General features: G+C 48.7%; 1 protein-coding gene across 1 annotated transcript in view; it reads right to left on the bottom strand.

Annotated features, from left to right (window-relative positions):
• The window catches only part of LOC144504127 (low-density lipoprotein receptor-related protein 1-like), a 1,391,705-nt gene that overhangs the window by 8,515 nt on the left and 1,370,723 nt on the right, over positions 1-12,467 (bottom strand). The window lies entirely within an intron of this gene.

The following is a 12,467-nucleotide window of genomic DNA, read 5'->3' as shown; positions in this document are numbered from 1 at the left end:
TAATCACATGCCAAGCCTCACAATGATCTGTGGAGATTTCTGCTGTTTGGTATGTGTAGTGTAATTGTAAATGCAATCTTTATGCTTGGCTTTGCTATTTTGTTATGAATAGCAATCAATGAAAATCTTTCCTCATAATATCCTGCTATGGTTGCTGAATGACTGTTTTCCTTTCTCTGTCCCTCACTTAATCACTTAACTTTTCATCCATGTTTCCATTTGGTTCCTGAAGAATTTCAACTAATTTACTTGCTACTTCCTATTTTTTTCCCCATCTGTTTCATCATTGTTGAAGTTGTGAGGAGGACAGATGCTACTTAAGGGAATCCATTACCCAAATTTAACAAATCCAACAAAGTTAAAGTTTTTTAAAAAAGTTTATTTATTAATCACAAGTAGGCTTACATTCACACTGCAGTGAAGTTACTGTGAAAATCCCCTAGTTGCCACACTCTGGCGCCTGTTCAAGTATACTGAGCGAGAATTTAGCATGGCCAACGCACGTAACCTGCACATCTTTGGACTGTGGGAGGAAACCGGAGCACCCGGAAGAAACCCACGCAGACTCAGGGAGAACGTGCAAACTCCACACAGACAGTGACCCAAGCCGGGAATCGAACCCGGGTCCCTGGCGCTGTAAGGCAGCAGTGCTAACCACTGTGCCACCGACCAAAATTGCACCATTAAGAATCCTGACACAGGTCATCCTGTGGTACATGAGTATCTTGGCTATGCAGACATGTGGCACCACAGATTTTACAGGGCACGTGAGATCATCAAATTCACCTCTTTCTCATATTACAATGGGAGTTCTTTTCTTCTCTATTTGTGATATATATAAATGATTTGGAAGAAGGTGTAACTGGTGTAATCAGCAAGTTTGCGGATGACACGAAGATGGCTGGAATTGCGGATAGCGAAGAGCATTGTCGGGCAATACAGCAGGATATAGATAGGCTGGAAAATTGGGCGGAGAGGTGGCAGATGGAGTTTAATCCGGATAAATGCGAAGTGATACATTTTGGAAGAAATAATGTAGGGAGGAGTTATACAATAAATGGCAGAGTCATCAGGAGTATAGAAACACAGAGGGACCTAGGTATGCAAGTCCACAAATCCTTGAAGGTGGCAACACAGGTGGAGAAGGTGGTGAAGAAGGCATATGGTATGCTTGCCTTTATAGGACGGGGTATAGAGTATAAAAGCTGGAGTCTGATGATGCAGCTGTATAGAACGCTGGTTAGGCCACATTTGGAGTACTGCGTCCAGTTCTGGTCGCCGCACTACCAGAAGGACGTGGAGGCATTGGAGAGAGTGCAGAGAAGGTTTACCAGGATGTTGCCTGGTATGGAGGGTCTTAGCTATGAGGAGAGATTGGGTAGACTGGGGTTGTTCTCCTTGGAAAGACGGAGAATGAGGGGAGATCTAATAGAGGTATACGAGATTATGAAGGGTATAGATAGGGTGAACAGTGGGAAGCTTTTTCCCAGGTCGGAGGTGTAGGCGGGCATAAATTTTGTGGGTATTAGGATTAGAATATTTCTTAAACTATAACTCGATAAATGAAGCAAAACAGGACAGCATTCAGCCAGAAAGGTGTGAGTAAGGCAAGCAGGCATCTTTTAAACACAGAAACCAGGTTGACAAAGACTCAGGAACTCGCATCAATATGCTATTCAGAAAATATCTTGAGACCTGGAAAACTTCCTGACATCCCATCAAACACCCATTGTCCAAAGGAATTCAGAGACATAAAGCAATTATCACACTCTTAAACCAAACTTTACATATTAAAACTCTAGACCAGAAAACCCATTAACGGGATAACTATAAAAGAAAACCATTTACACATCAAACTCCACACCCACAAACCTATTGAAACAGGATGATTATATCAGGAAACCACTCACAAACCATTTACATATCAAAACAGATCGTTACTATAACTATACTCCGTTTTGGCAGGCAGGCAGAGTACTTTGCGGGACTGTCTTGTCTGTGTCCTGATTGTACTTCCGTCGACGTAAAAAACTATAATAAACTGTGCTGTTATCGATCTTGGCTCTGGGTGCGAGTGGTGTGGTATCTGTTCACTCGCGCTAACAATTGGGGGCTCGTCCGGGATAGTGACCGCCGCTGGAACATCGCCTCTCAAACACTGGGTGAGTATCTTTACTCATTTAAAGTCCGCGGGAATTCCCAGTGCCAGCGGTGTTCCACGGCTGCCGCGATCTGAACTTGTGAACAGAGCCCGATCGAGAGCTGCACAGCGGGGTAGGTTCTTCTTTGGGCGGGTGAGCGGGGTCGCGAATTGTAATTGATTGTGTACTGTTGCATTCCGTGTATCCCTGACAGCGGACCCGACCAGACATTAGCTGACCCAAAAGGTACCTAAGGAAGACAAGGGTTAAGTGGCCGGGAGGCCGGGAGGACGTCCAGGGTTAGGGCCAATGAACGCGGACTCACGAAGTTCGGTTTAAGTCCGGGCGCTGCAAGTCGGGTAGGACCTCTGCAGGCGCGAAAGTCTGGGCCACTGGAAACAGATCCGCGAGGAGTCTGCTACATGTCCGGGCGCTACTAAGTCTGGAGCCTCTGTGAGTGCTTCGGGCACTACAAGCAGGAGACCTCTGGTAGCGCGAAAGAACGGCTACACGCCGGGGGAACTCCTACCTGCGGTCAATCCCACGCTTGTCCGCACCCAGGTCAGGGTGATTCCCGGGGAGATAGGGAAACGGCGAGCCTCTGTGGATTGATTTAGCGGTAGGATTTGGTCAGGAAAGAGTGGCCCCCGGCCCCTGTAGTCGTGGTCAGAGCCCCCCCCCCCCTGTCTCTGTGAGCGGTGATCTCCCCGTTACATGCAGGACGGGCTCTGCGTGTTACTGCTGAAGGTTTAAAGGTACTGACAGTGGAAACACCAAACCAGGAACCCCAGGGATACCTACACAAGTATCTGTGGGAAGCACCAAACCAGGATTAGTACACCACTGATCTTAGCTAAGAGATTCGACATGGATAGCATTGAGACCATTTTTGAATGGGGGCCGGAAGGGTCCCTCACCCGCTATCTAGCAGATAAAAACAAGAACCTAATTAAAAGCATGATTAAAACAGGGTGGAAACCCCAAGACCCCCTTGAGAGCCAACGGGAATGGTGGGCAACGGAAAAGAGGAACAAGGATGATAAGGCTTGGATCCTCATACTGAAGGCACACCTCACCCTAGCAGGGCGAGTCCATAAATACGTTCAGGATAAACAAGAAAAGGCTGAACAGAAAAAGCATGCTGCTGTGATGGCTATTAACCCCGTGTTGCCGGCACTGACCGACTTCTCCCGTGAAGCCCCATACGAGGAATGTCCCGATTGGGAGTGCTTAATAGACGAGACAAGTCCTCGGTGCCCAACAGGGGGGAGTCCCCCGGTAACCACCGATCCCCCAAACGCCAAAGCAGCACCTCTTAAGATCGAATGTATCCCAGGGGGACAAGGGAGAGACGGGCGAGGAAGGCAGGCCCAAATTAAAATGACTTATGTGTCACTCTCGCCAGGGGACACTATGAAATTACTAGAAAAGCTCCCAACCCTGCAGCCCAGGCACAGTAACGCAATTTTTTGGCAAAAGATGAAAGAGATGCAACTGTGCCACAACTTACACAACCGAGATATAGCAGGGTTAGTAAGAGCCAAGATGCCCGAGAATCACTGGGCTCGGCTCCGGGCAGAACACCAGAATGGGACTTGGTGTGCAGACCTAGACGGGAGCCGCCGGGAGCAGGAACAGGCTCTGACAGGCTTTAAAAACGATATCATCCTGACCATGGGGGAGGTCCCCGTGAGTTGGAGTGTAATAGTAGGAGTAACGCAGAAAAAGGAGGAAGGGGCTCAGGAATACGGGCGACGAAAATTCGATGCCTTTGTAGCCCACGGAGGAATGCCAGATGCAGATAGACAGAACCCGGCATTCCTCCAGTTATATAGGGATGGGCTGAGCCCAGCACACCAAGCTATCCTAAAGACAGGATTGGTAAACTTTAACACCTTCGATGAATTAGAAAACTGGGCTGTCACTGTAGACAACCAGCAAAGGAAAACACAGGGCGCCAGAGCAGGGATATCAGCGGTAGGAACTGAAGGAGGAAATTGCTACAGGTGCGGGGAATTAGGCCATTTCAAAAGGGAATGCCGAGCTATAATCCCGCACCCTCCTAATACATGTAATAAGTGCGGCAGAATCGGACACACCGAATCTACCTGCAAAGACAGAAGGATCCCAAGGAGAAAGGGAGCGCCCCCGAAGAGACTGGAGAAAACCCCGGCAAGCGCCCCAGATATAAGGGAGAATGAGGTGGTTTCGGACCCAGCGCACCTCAGCCACCAGCAGCTGCTGGACATTATACAAACCTTGGCGGCACAAAAATCTGCATGAGTGGCATCGGCCCCTGCCCCGGGAACGGACCCCCGTATCTGGGTGAATGCATCGTTAGGGGGCCGGCGATGCAAAATATTAATAGATACGGGGGCTTCGATATCCCTCACCAACATGGCACTACCCACCACCCACCGTTCCATAGTAGTAGTAGGAATAGGGGGGGATAGGACTATAGCATATCAGAGCGAAGCAGTGTTACTTGAGGTAGAGGGGATCATACTCCCCGTACACTTCTGGGTGGGCCCAAATGAAGAAGGGACAATTTTGGGAATAGACCTCCTGGGAGAGTTAGGAGCAGTGGTGGACGCTTTCAATAAGCGCCTGCTGTGGACGGCAAGGAAAGAACACAAGAGCGGGATCCAAGGATACTGGGTCCCTAATAAGAACATAGCAGCCATAGGCATGGGGGCTCCGGCTCCGACGGCCCGAGACTGGAAGAAGGAGGGACTAGTGGGACTCTTATGTCAAGCACTACCCCGGGTCTGGGCTACAGGCAAGCAAGACTGCGGTCTCGTCACAATCCTTCCTTTACAAATACAAGGACCAGCCCATGCCCCTCATAAACAATATCCCATAAAACCCGAGGCGTTACAGGCAACCGAAACAATCGTCCAGGCTTTGGTTAAACGGGGCATCCTGAGACCCACCGTGTCCCACACAAATTCCCCGATGTGGCCCGTCCGTAAGCCAGACGGGAACTACCGACTAACCATCGACTATACCGCCCTGAATAAGGTCACCCCAAAGGAACACCCTATCGTTGCGAGCCCGGCCACTATATTTAACGGACTGCGACCTGAATATTGTATCTTCTCCGTGCTAGACATAGCAAACGGATTCTGGTCAATTCCACTCCACCCAGACTCCCAGGAGAAGTTTGCCTTCACCTGTGGAGGTAGACAGTACACCTGGACCCGTCTCCCCCAGGGATTCCACAATAGCCCCAACATATTCCACCGGGTTATGAGCAAAGCCCTCGAAAATTGTAACTTATCCCCCTATGAGAGCGCTTTTCTCCAATATGTGGATGACATCTTGATCGCCTCCACTAACCCGACGGGGCATTTGGGAGCCCTGTCAGTAATCCTGCGGGGCTTATAAACAGCAGGATTTAAGGTTAACCCAACCAAAGCACAACTCGCAAAACCAGAGGTCCGATATCTGGGGCATTACATAAGTCAGGGAAAGAAAACCCTTCCCACGGACCGAAAAACAGCAATTGCCAACATGACCCGTCCGAACACAGTTAGGGGGGTGCGTAGGGTAATGGGACTCTTTAATTACTGTCGGAATTTCATCGATCAGTTTGCATCCATAGCAGAACCTATCCAGCGATTGGTGAAAGGGGGGAGGCCGGGGGCAGAAATCATTGAATGGGGACCCGAACAAGAAACAGCATACTCCCACCTGAAATCAGAATTATTAGCGGCCCCAGCCTTATGCCTGCCCAACATAGCGAAACCGTTCCATCTTTTTTATAATGCGGAGGACGGATTCTATAGCTCCGTTGTGACTCAAGAAAGTGGGGGCACCATGAGACCTGTAGCATATTATTCGGTGCGGCAGTCCCCGATAGCCAAAGGACTACACAAATGTGTGGCAGCCCTGGACTGTGCCGCATGGGCAGTCAGGGTGTGCGAACCCATTACTATGTTAGGACAGATCATCCTGCACACAAAACATACAATAGTAGAATTATTAAACACAGGTCGACTCCGAACTGTTTCAGATGCTCGAAGGGCAACTTGGGAGGCAGTGCTCCTTCCTCAGGACCAATCTATTAAAATCGTACGAGATACCGGAAGAAACCCAGCAGAGGGGTTCCTTCCAGACGGCAGTCCACATCACTGTCCGATTAACCCAGACATGGATACAGAGGATGGGATTAGTGATCAGCCACTGGAGAACCCCGATATAATACTATACGTAGACGGGTCCCGAAGGCAGGTGGAGGGACAGTACCGCACAGGATGGGCAGTGGTAGATCAGGAAGGAACACTAATAGCAAAGGGCACCATGGGGGGGGAGACCTCTGCTCAAGTGGCCGAGCTTATAGCATTAACAAAGGCCCTTAGCGCAGGAAGGGACAAAAGGGTAAACATATACACGGACAGTCAATATGCGTTCGGGGTGGTTCACGACTATATGATAGCATGGAATAGGCGCGGATTCATTACCGCAGCGGGGGGACACATAAAACATGAAAATATAATTCGAGACCTGGCCACAGCATCCAGACTACCCTCAGAAGCAGCCGTAATTAAAATAAAAGCCCATCAAAAGACAAGGACCGTAGAGCAGAAGGGGAACCAACTAGCAGATGCCGCTGCTAAAGCTGCAGCAGGGGAAGCCCTCCCACAGATAGCTGCCATCATCTCTTCCCCCATGGAAGAGATGGATGTTCATAAACTACAGGGTAGCGCTGACCCAGACGAGGTGGCGCGGTGGAAACAGACCGGGGCGTCCTTAGACGAAGATGGTATATGGAGGAAAGGACATCAAGTAGTCGCCCCCTCATTCATACAGGCGGAACTACTTCGACTCCACCACGAACCAAACCACTCCGGACGGGATGGGACCCTAGCTCGTTTATCAGGAGATTGGTGGTGGCCAGGGATGGGGCGGGATGTAGCTAAGCACTGCCAAAGATGCATCATATGCGCACAGCATAACCCTGGCCGGCCCCTGAAGGTTAAACTAGCAAACCAACCCAGGCCAAAGGGACCTTGGGAAAACCTCCAAATTGACTTCATCGGCCCTCTACCCACCAGTCGTGGGAAGAAGTACTGCCTGGTCCTCATTGACCAGTTCACCCGATGGGTAGAAGCCTTCCCAACCCGGGATTGCGGGGCAACCACTGTAGCCCACATCTTAGCATATGAGATAATACCCAGATGGGGAGTCCCGTTACAACTGGACTCCGACCAGGGGACACACTTCACAGGCAAGGGAATGAAACACGCATGTAAAACCTTAGGGATCCGACAGCGGTTCCATATACCATACCACCCCCAGAGTGCTGGAATGGTAGAGAGAATGAATCGCACCCTCAAGAACACGATAGCAAAAACTATCGCAGAAACAGGTCAGGGGTGGGTAGATGTCCTTCCCTGTATCCTGATGCGCCTACGGGCCACCCCAGGTCGAACCATAGGGCTCACCCCGTTCGAACTAATGACCGGGAGAGCAATGCGACTCCCCGAAAACATCGCCGTGGGAGGGGAAGAAATGACACCCCTCCGGGACAAGCTCAAACGATATGTGCAACACTTAGATTCACAACTCCGAGACCTGCACCACACAGCCAGGGACCAGCAAGCCATTAGAGACCAGGCTAAAAAGGAAAATGTCAGTCATACCCCCACCCTCCCTCGAGTAGGGGATAGGGTTTTGATTCGGATTGCCCCAGACCGACCCGGGTTTGCACCGAAATGGATGGGACCCCACGAGGTTATCCTTACCAGCGATACATGTGCGTGTGTCGATGTGAAAGGAAAAGGCCGATGGAAACATTGGTCGCAATTAAAATCCTATCACCACGGGGAAAGAGGACAGAGCAGACTGACTGAAAGGACAGAGGATGCTCCGTCCACTCCACGTATTGGCCCTTAACCATCTTTGTCCTTACAGCGGAAATCGAAATAACAACCTTTATTTTCCAACACTAAAGGAACTATATGCCAACCGAGGCATGAATGTATATATGTAGATAGAAATAAGAATAAGATAAGTAAGACAAGTTCATCACCTAATATGAACCTAACGACTGGCGGCCACCAGGTTTTATATATCCTCCCCCAACCCCTCTCCAGAACCATGTGGACCACTTGGAGGATGATCCTCGCGGCGACCTTCCTGACGAGTGTGGCACCCGAAGAACACCCCATCTACCCGCGATTCCACGGGATAGCCTTCAACACATCCGAGGCACTATGTGTGCCAGCTGGACCGGACCCTATGAACAGTAGAACTTATCTTAACGCATGGCTACAAGTTTACCCGGGTATCAACGAGATCTGCTTCACTTGCACTTTAGAAGGACTCCGAACATGCATTCAACAGCGGGACCTCCAGAACAGAGACCAGTGCGTTTTTGGGACTCTCTGCGCCCTCCCCGACAACCCACAAGAGGCTCGACCACAGGACACTTTGAATTCAAACATGGACATTTGCGGCTATTACGGACTTGTTGAGGCTCCCGCAGTCTCATTGTATGTATGTTTTGCACCGCTTCCAACACGGGCCCCCACGACCACAAGGCCCGAAATCTTACCCTGTCCCTTGCAAAGCAGGGGACCGGAGGGAGGACTGGTGTTGTGGAACGAGGGGGAAATTGTGTACGACAACGTAAAACATGAGGTGGTACCTGTCCTGATCGACATTTCAGGAATCCAGGTACCCAGGCATTGCTCAGAACAGGTACAGAACTTGTATCAGATGTTAGAGAGAGAGACCATAAAACGGGCCATTGACGCAATGGGGGCCACACACTACAGGGGAAACATAAACACCAACACATACCGAAGCAAACGGGGTATTATCAATGATATGCTCACAGGGCTGAATACAGGAGACACAATGATTAACTCCATTGACATCCAGGGCCTCAACAGTAAAATTGAACAGCTGAAAGGGGTAATGAAAAACATATTACAGCGGTCATTAGACCAGCAGGCGGAACAAGCATTCTTAGGGGAAGCGGGCGCCCATATCCAACTAGATGGGATTGCAGTGTTAGAAGCACATGCCCGAACTATCAATCGCCTCATAGACAGGGAAAGGGAAGACACTGCCCGGGTACAACAGGGACAGTTATGCCATGCATATGGTCAGTGGATGGTGGCACAAATACGACACAATTTGGACCAGGTACACAGGGGGGAAGTGCCCGATTGGATCGACAGCGCCCAACTAGCGCAACTCGCAGATCAGAAGGGGGTGCTGGATGACCGGACCCTGAAGGGGATGACACGAGTATATCCAGTAATCCCCGACTGCGAGGTTAGTGAGGGCACCGGGATAGGAATGGTTCTGCTAATTCCAACGGTCACACAGGACGCTGGACCATTCCCCATCTTCCGAATTGAAAATATTGGTGTTGTTAGGGGCAATGCTTCCCTCCGCTACCACATAACCGAAAACATGGCCATCTCCAAACATGGCATAATGTCCAGTGTTTCTCTCGCAGGGTGCAAGCAGAGGGGAGAGGTCACCATCTGTCCTCACCCACTGAGACAAGGAGAGGCAGCAGAATGTGGGTTTAACCGAACACAGGACTGCACCTTAGAGATTATACCCGTAGACCCACATTTCGCCCGGGCAGGATACGGGGGGCGGGGTAGATACTGTGTAGCCACCACACGTACATCATTCACATATAACGGATTAACATGCCCAATCCCCGACCCTAACTTCTGTTTTACCCCTCGCAAGCCAGTCACTATAGGTCAAGCTCACATCACCAATATTCGAAATAGGCAGACCATAGCCTTTAATGCCACAGACCCCCTAAAAGACAACCTAAGAGACTACCAAGAACCCGAGCAAGCCCCCATCCCACACCTGACCGAAGTCCAAAGGGAGCTCCGACTTAAAGTAGGACACTCCGTCCGATTATACCACCGGTTACAGTCACACATCAAAACCTTGGAACAAGATACCGAGACGGCGTTACGAAGTCAAACATGGGTACAGAAGGTGTGGGACTGGGGTCTAAATGTAAACATCCACCCCTGGGTCCGAATTACATCGCACACACTGGTGGTCATCCAACTCATCTTAGCCCTTTCCTGGGGATTGGCTACATGTTATACCTACCGCCAGCGGAAGAGAATGAAAGCACATAAGAACTTAGTTAGAACAATTGGTATGATGGGGCAGGTAGCCAAGCGGGATGATTACTCCCGCCTACACATGATTTGACAAACTCCGGGACTCCCCTAAACTGTACGACTGCAGCGTACGGAGGCAGGAAGCACCGGACACAAAATATAATAAAGGGGAGAAAGATCGGTTAGAAAAGTGAAAAGGAGATAAACAACAAAAATTCACTTTCGACCGACAGGGGGGACTGTAGGCGGGCATAAATTTTGTGGGTATTAGGATTAGAATATTTCTTAAACTATAACTCGATAAATGAAGCAAAACAGGACAGCATTCAGCCAGAAAGGTGTGAGTAAGGCAAGCAGGCATCTTTTAAACACAGAAACCAGGTTGACAAAGACTCAGGAACTCGCATCAATATGCTATTCAGAAAATATCTTGAGACCTGGAAAACTTCCTGACATCCCATCAAACACCCATTGTCCAAAGGAATTCAGAGACATAAAGCAATTATCACACTCTTAAACCAAACTTTACATATTAAAACTCTAGACCAGAAAACCCATTAACGGGATAACTATAAAAGAAAACCATTTACACATCAAACTCCACACCCACAAACCTATTGAAACAGGATGATTATATCAGGAAACCACTCACAAACCATTTACATATCAAAACAGATCGTTACTATAACTATACTCCGTTTTGGCAGGCAGGCAGAGTACTTTACGGGACTGTCTTGTCTGTGTCCTGATTGTACCTCTGTCGACGTAAAAAACTATAATAAACTGTGCTGTTATCGATCTTGGCTCTGGGTGCGAGTGGTGTGGTATCTGTTCACTCGCGCTAACAGAGGTGACGATCACGAGGGGTCACGGGCTCAAGCTGAGAGGGGCGAAGTATAACTCAGACATCAGAGGGACGTTTTTTACACAGAGGGTGGTGGGGGCCTGGAATGCGCTGCCAAGTAAAGTGGTGGAGGCAGGCACGCTGACATCGTTTAAGACTTACCTGGATAGTCACATGAGCAGCCTGGGAATGGAGGGATACAAACGATTGGTCTAGTTGGACCAAGGAGCGGCACAGGCTTGGAGGGCCGAAGGGTCTGTTTCCTGTGCTGTACTGTTCTTTGTTCTTTATCATTTCTTTTTCTTCTCTTCAGTGAAAAATGCAAGTAAAACCTAAAGATTTATAACTCGGCGCAACTTCGACAAATCCAAAGCTGTATGAACAGCAATAATGTGGAGATGCCGGCGTTGGACTGGGGTAAGCACAGTAAGAAGTCTCACAACACCAGGTTAAAGTCCAACAGGTTTATTTGGTAGCAAATACCATAAGCTTTCGGAGCTTGCTGCTCCTTCGTCAGATGGAGTGGTCTCTCTCCATCTGACGAAGGAGCAGCGCTCCGAAAGCTTATGGTATTTGCTACCAAATAAACCTGTTGGACTTTAACCTGGTGTTGTGAGACTTCTTACTGAACAGCAATAGCCAAATCTCTTTTTAAACTTACGGACACTTTGTAATCTATCTGGCATTGTTTTGCACCTTGAAACTATTTCATCTCCATGGTCTCTTCTACTGTATCTCTTTGAATACCAATGTGAAAAGTGACAATTTACACTCAAAATTTTGGCATTGCCTAATGTTTATTTTGTGAATTGTACGGAGCAGTCAAAATGGTTGCATTTCTTTCATTTCTGTATGTATATGTGCGAGAGGTGAAGAAAAAAAATTAACAGAAGAAGAAAATTCTGGAAGGATCATAAAATTACTCAAGGGATGGTTGAGGGAGGGTCTAGGGGGCACTGAATAAATCAGTTTAATCATGGTTATGTAATGAGGAACATCTTAACAACTCTCAGTGGGGATCTGGTAAAGAAAGGAATGTGTAAGCTTTTTTGTTAAGTTTCACGATTTTTGTTTTCCACTTTTTAAAAGCACAAAATTGAAACTAATGGAGCAGTCCATTGACTGAATATTACACCTCTTGGCCGAAATCTTCTGTCCTCGTTTGAGCCTGGGATTTTCTGATGTTGCTGAAAGTTCATGGGGTGTTGGCTGGGACGCCAAATGTTCTATTCTCGCTCTCAACGGGACCTGTCATGGACAAGACCGAAAATCCCGCCCCATTGTTTTAAATCGAATTGCAGATTTCCGTGCCCAATTATGAAAGAGGGATGAGGCCTTTGAACTTTAACAATGGAAGCTAATTAA

Source organism: Mustelus asterias, chromosome 14 (genome assembly GCF_964213995.1).
Source record: "Mustelus asterias chromosome 14, sMusAst1.hap1.1, whole genome shotgun sequence".
Taxonomy (NCBI): domain Eukaryota; kingdom Metazoa; phylum Chordata; class Chondrichthyes; order Carcharhiniformes; family Triakidae; genus Mustelus; species Mustelus asterias.
This window is presented reverse-complemented; position numbering and strand designations above follow the sequence as displayed.